Genomic DNA, 7,103 nt, shown 5'->3' on the forward strand with positions numbered 1-7,103 from the left:
GAGAAAAGAATCGTGGAGTTCAAGCTTGTCCCTTCCTGGCCAAACATGCCCCAGCTCCTCGCTCCTCTGCGAACTGCAATAAGTGCATGACTTTTTGGGGAGGGGACATTCCACTCACAAATGCTAGGCAGGGCGGGGTCGGATCCAGTGTGGGGCCATGAGTCCAAAAAAGTTGAGAACCACAGATGGAGAAAAAACAGGGGCCAGCAAATCACTTGAACTGGTGTCTGCTTCACCACCCGGTATTGGCTCTGGGATCAGTTACATTTGTATTAAAGACTCAAGATCATGCTACTGCCGCCTAGGGAGAGCACCAAGGGCCATGCATGGCCTCACGTTCTTTCACCAGACTGGTAACAAATGAATTGCAGTATTTCCATAAGGCCCAATCATTCTTCACAACACTGGGCATCGTTGTAGAAAATCATCCTTCAACAACATCTAAGACAGGTGGGCAAAATGCGACCCGCAGGCTAGATGTGGCCTGTCAGGCCATTCTATCTGGCCCGCGAGGCCCATAACAATTTAGAAAAATAATGTATATCTGCCCCTGGCTGCCTGTAACGTGGCCCTCGATGGCTTGCCAAAACTCAGTAAGCAGCCCTCTGCCTGAAATAATTGCCCGTCCCTGATCTAAGAGCGCTCATTTTTGTTTTGTCATCTGGCTTCTTGGAGAAGGATACAGAAAAGTGTTTTCTTTTCGATTACACATCATGTAGGCATAGCATACCTGCTTAAAGACACCAAGCCATGAGAACACACTGATACGTTTGGTAGAAAAGGGAAGGTGAAAAAATAGAACAGAACAGAAACTACAGAAGTCGATTGGCCTTTGCTCCTGTAGGCATTAGTTTTGACAACAGCATGCCATGGCACTGGATTTTTGTAAGTTTTAAAGGTTTTATGCTCAGCTAAAATTCAGCTGCCACCACATTGCTACAATCCAGCCTACAGGTCACAAGGGCATGAATAAGTGAGAACAGATCATCATCCACCAAGATGGACAACCTCCTAGAGAAAGCACTTTTCCTTATAAAAAAGTTCAACATGACCGAAGAGTCCAGAAGCACTAAATGTACGGAACTGTAGATGTTCAACAAAAAAGGAGATTGCCTCGTACTTGAGAACTCTTCAAACTTTTTTTCTGTGCTCACCAGCATCACCTCTGCCTTGCTTAGGCTCAAGCTTGAATCAACTCTCTTCAGCTATGACTGATAGTGTCCAAGCACTGTGGCTACCCTAGTGGGAATATTGTGGTTTGTATGCAAGGAGGATCAGCAGATCTGTGAGTGACTGAATCTAATGCAGTGGTTCTCAACCTTTTCAGACTCAAGGCACCCCTTCAAAAATGCCTAAAGCTCTTAGCTTTCACTTGTTTTTTGACCATGGAAATATAATAGAGCAAGTCTTCTCTGGAAAGAACTCAAAAAAACCACAGCAGGTCAGAATATTTTTGACACTATGGATTCCTATGTAAAATCTCTAGGTTTACCTTTTGAATTGCGTGCAGGTGTTTGCACACCTAACAGTGCTAATACTGTATGGCATCCTAATACATCCTTAAAAGGATGTCACAGCAGCCTGGTTAAGAATCACTGATCTGATGTCACCCAACAAGTTCCCCCAATCACTGTATCTAGATGTTGAGAAGGACCAAAGAAAGTAGCAATCCTGGTAGCATACTACAAATCAGGTGCAATTTGCTCATTTCTATGCATTTGGTGCGCACTCCTCCAAGAAAGAGTCAATCCATTTTACTGCATAACCTTGGACCTCTACAGCAAAATGGCAGTATCTGATGGACACCAGTGTCAAATGCTTCACAGAGATTCAAAGGATAAGAATAGATGCCAGCCCCTCCTATCAAGTGGCAGCAGTAACTCATCCATCAAAACACAAAAAAACACTTAAAAAATTATGTTAATAAAATCCTTTTACTAACCAAGCCTGTGTCCAGCAAGCACCTAAAGTATTTGCATTACCCAAATAGCAACTAACTATAGCTTTTGCTTTGCATTTCAGCTTAGATTTATAAATGTAATTGTTTAATCATTTATACAACCGGGTCTCACAAAAAGACAGAATCTAAGAAAGAAAAACCCAAATAGAATTGGTTGTTACCATCCTGGGCTTATTCAGACTCTATTCGGAACAAAGGGAACTGAATTAAACCTAATGTAAATATCCGTCACTTCCAAGCCTTCATATCTTAACTGGAACCTCTTGGCCTTGGCTCAGCATTACACCAGGGCAGTTTGGCCTTGTTTCTTATAAAGCAAGCCAGAGTTCATGGAAGAGTTCATGTAAATTTGATTCTTTGAATGAAATATCACCACAAACTCTGATGTCTTCAACAGAAACATATGATAAGCACAAAGCTTAAGGGAATTACATTCCTTTGGGGTTTGAGCTAATGGAATATGAGAGACTCCAACACAAAGACAATCTTTAGAGTACAGAATTCTATTCATTCCATGTCAACAGATCCAATGTATGCATGCGCGCGCGCACACACACACACACACACACACATCCACCCCTCCCCACTCACCCCAGGGAAATAGACCTTCATGGGAGCATCACAAAGCAAGTTACAGGTGAGAATCTTGGATCCATCACTTGGTTATCAACTATACACAATTGCTATTTGATACAAGATACCCTACAAATTAATTTCCGCCATTGAATGACCAAATAGAGTGAATTACAGCTGATCTATCCCTGAAATAAAAGAGAAGACCATTGTTTCTTTTGTATGATACAGACATGTGAGACTAACCAGAGTGAAAGGAAGAGATGAAAACAAGAAACAGATATTGTGCCTCCTGACCTACAGATTGCATAAATGGAGTCTGCTGGAACAAGAAAAAAAATAAAGCCTCTTATTTAGAATCCATAAATTTATACTTAAGGACTTCAGGTTTGTTGCCTAGTTTAGCATATGATACTATTAATTGTAACTGTCCTGATGCATTAGTGTGAAAGACTCCAGAGAAGCTCATTACTAATGGCACTCTAAATACCTGGCAAAATGCCAGTCAGAAAGCAACGTACCCAGGTTAATGGAAAGATTAACTTGCTTATATAATACTCTACATCATGATCCCCAAGAGTGTACATTATCATCAGGAGTCACCAACTTCCCTCACTTAAAGTAGGATTTTTAAGGGGACTCCTTTCCCTGCTTCCTGGGCTTCCAGCCTCAATTTGTCTATCTTCTGGTGCACAAAGTGGAGGGTGCTGACCAATATGGCCTGTAACTGGGGAAGCAGCAGAAAGACAAGTTTATTTTCATGGTAATGGTTGGGTGTCAAGAAAGAGGCGACAGCTTCTGTCAGGAGTTGGCTCAGGCATCATCTGCACTAAAGAAGTTTTCTATGGTATGAATTGTACAGTGTCCCTTGCATGTTTGTAACACAGTTCTAGAGTACAAAAGAGCTTCCGCCTGCAGCATTTTTGTCACCATTTTACAATTCCATCATTGACATGCCACCAAAAGGATGCATACCGAAAAGAAACATGTACCCAACTCCACCTAAAAATCCCTTTACAGTGACCACATCCTCTATTGATCAGCACTGCTGAGTTTCACCTTGCTTGTTCATTTGGAAAGTTTTTTCCATTTTAAACTTGTTGGGCTCACCTGGAGGTTTTGCATGCCAAAACAAACTGGATGACACTGGAGATACGTTACTGATTTTTTTTGTGCATTGGTAGTCAAAGCAAATGCTTTCTGGCAGGTCTCAGTTTGGATCATGAAGTCTCCCAGCAACTTTACTCCCCTAAACCAGGAGTCAGCAAAGTTTTCCAGCAGGTGGGGAGGAGGCGGGGGGGGGGCAAAATGACCCATCTTAGATGGGAGGAAGGTGGGAAGGTGGGCATTGGGACCTACTGCTGCCATGGCTTTTCCCTACCACTCAGCTGTGGTGCAGTACAGTGAAAGCCCCCCTCTCCCAGAGCCCATGCCACCTGACTGTGACACGAGATATTCAGACCTTCCTCTGTGCTACAGCTCAAGGCAGCTCACTGCAGCAGTGCAGGGAGAGCCTCTCACCATTAAATGGCACTGCAGGCTGGATCCAAAGGTTCCATGGGCCAGATCTGGTCCATGGGCCATACATTGCCAACCTCTGCCTTTCCCTAGCCTGAGTCCTTAAGACAAGTGTGTATGGAAGGGGGGTTTTGACTGATGGCATCCTGAGAGTGACTTCCCCAACCTTCACCCACAGTAAAAGTGAAGAGTGTTGGGATTGGCAAAAGATCAGTCTTAACCTGAGCACATAAAGTGAAGTGTGAAAGAGGAATTTACTACAGCTGAGGGACTATTCATTTGGAAGTTTTCATTTTGTTTCATTCATCTATTCATTCTTAACTATTCATTCCAGCCAGGAAGAGCACACACCAACTGCAGACTTCCTGAACCTGACGAAGGGTTTTTAAACCCGAAAGCTTGCAAAAAATTTTTTTCCAACTATTTAAGTTGGTCTAATAAAAGATATCAGATTCACCCAAAAAACCTTGTCTGCCTGAGTCCTATATCTCAACACCTATCCTTTCCTTGCAGAATTTTTGGTAGACAATTGCCTCTGTCCACCAGCAAGGACTTCTGAAGTGTCATTCAAGGACCACACAAAGCTTGCAACTGTTCTTTCCTCTATAACTTCAGGGTAAAGACCAAGCTGATCAACCCTGCATATCCAGTACTGGTGAACTCAGAGAAGAAATTTTTATTAAGACATAGAAACACAAGCAAATCATAGTTAATTTAAAAAAAACAAAAAAATTAATATAGCTTAACTGACTCAATTTAGATAAGGCCCTGAGCTCCTGACCTGCTACCAGTGTGGCCTTCCTTGCCATTAACTTTAGGTACATAGGGGTGAGGCAAATAATCATTTTCTGTGAATGTCTCTCTCGAGTACAGCAGACATATTTCACTTTCTATCCAGAGCTGCCACCCTGTGGCCATTTCATTCCATCTATTTGAATCTGCATTGTTCAAGAATGTCTAATTGTCTCCCCATCTTTCCTCCTCTGCTTTACTAAGTCTTTCTGTTAGTTGTTCTTTGAACAACAGGTATGCTGTCCTACAACTGATGAGAAATTGAAAAAAAGAAAACAAAGGGCATAATCAAACCAGTCTTCACCAACCTCTGCCAGAGGCAATGGGAAGACTTCAGATGCAACTGATCCAAGGAAGGACATGACACATTTGAGCCACAGACATTTACAATCTGAGGACCTTCAAACAGAAGTATATCCATCTGTACAGAAAACATGACTGAATATTATATTCAATGTTCCCTCGGATTGCGTTATTTTCTCCAGCCAAAACAAAAGTAGCTGCTTGTTCAACCACAAATTGTTGAGTTGAACGACAAAATGACTGGGTGAAATTCTACAACCTGTCTCACACAGGAGGTCAGACTAAAAGATCATACCAATCCATTCTGACCTTAAAAAAAATCTATGCTTTTATGAACTGTGCCAGTTTTACTGTCCTAGAATCATCTAATTATCCAAAGAGAGGACTTTTTAAAACTTTAAGAAGCAAAGTGAAAACCCGAGAGAGAGAGATGTATTTCAGATCCCAAGAGACAGATACGCAGAGCAAACCTTAACAGAGGCAAATCAGGTCTGACAAGTGAAGGTGAGACACAGGCAGGAGACTGAAGTTGCAAAGGCAAAACTTTAAAAGGAAACATTGTCCCTCTCCCTGCATGTCAGTCACCCCTGCCTCCAACACTCCAGACTGAGTCTGAGGAAAACAGAACCCCCATTAACAGGAGAGCCAGGAGTGTCTTGGAAGGAGCCATAACTTGAACTTAAGAGATCTAGCCAAAACACACCGACATATCTGGCTGGTAAACTTACATTCAAGGCCTCTCAAACAAAGGGCCTATCTAGCTTTCTGAGATAGCATCTTTCTGGCAAACAGTTCTAGGTAAAACCTCCATAATTATGGGAAATCACCCAGTGAGGTTAGAAATGATGGCAGAGAGACTGGACTGAGACACCACAAAAACACTAACACTGATCTAACCCCGCTAGTGGGCAGTTTAATCACAGCAAAAATGGCAAAAGGCTGGATTTCCCTGAATTTGTACCCATCAAAGGCCACTGACAGATGTTGATTGTTACAATAGGATTTGATCTCTGATCCCAATAATAATGCATCCTGCCATGCCACACATACATGGCAGGATGAGTGATTTTGGAATCAGATGCCAGTCATGCCATTCCCATTTGTCAGCACAGGTGGGGCCTGGAATCATAATTCCAGAAACTTTGGAAGCTGTGCAGCACTGGAAGTGCCAAACAGGGGGAGTTGATTAGCTGACCCTGCTTGACAAAAATCCAACTTAGCTCCCCACATTTAGCACTTGCATGACTGCACTGTGTTCAGCTTTCAATCTGCTTGTGCAGGTGGGACCCAAGATCGTGACCCCTGGCTCCACTTGTGCTAGCAAGTAGAAAGGGTACGACTGGGATTGTGATCCCTGAATATGGGTCTGCCACTGCACAGCTTTGAATCAGCTCCCCCCTGCCCAGTAGATTCCCAGACAGCCGAGCTGGAGACTTGGGTTGCCCCCACCCCAATGAGAGTTGTGCCATAAATATAACATCTGCCAGGGGCAAACAGGAATACCTATCCAAAGGGTTGAAGCACACTGACACAGTCTGTTCTTCAGGTTAAATGTTCTGCTGCTGATTATCTGTTCCAGTAACTTACAGAGGACTTCATTAGGTCTACCTAACACCATGCATCTGCATTATATTCACAAGCAAAAAGGTGATATGCACAACCCCAGCAGCCTCCAGACCTGCCATTATGGCATCTAGCTTGTGGTTTCTTCCAACAATGACTTCATTAGGCACAGCTCTATCTTTCCATCCATCCTCTTCTCCTATCATCTATTTCCCTTTATTCCGCAGATGACTAAACCTCCACTGTCTCGCCTTTTGACAAGCGGAATTCAAACAGAATTTAAGCCATTGTTACCCTCCACATCCTGATTTCTCAATTATAGCAGAAAAATGCAACTAGCAAAATCTGGACCAATTAGTGTGACCCCTGCCTGCCACAGGACTGGTCCTGTCTC

The sequence above is a fragment of the Alligator sinensis genome, unplaced genomic scaffold (assembly GCF_000455745.1).
Source record: "Alligator sinensis unplaced genomic scaffold, ASM45574v1 scaffold109_1, whole genome shotgun sequence".
In the NCBI taxonomy this organism is placed as follows: Eukaryota; Metazoa; Chordata; order Crocodylia; family Alligatoridae; genus Alligator; species Alligator sinensis.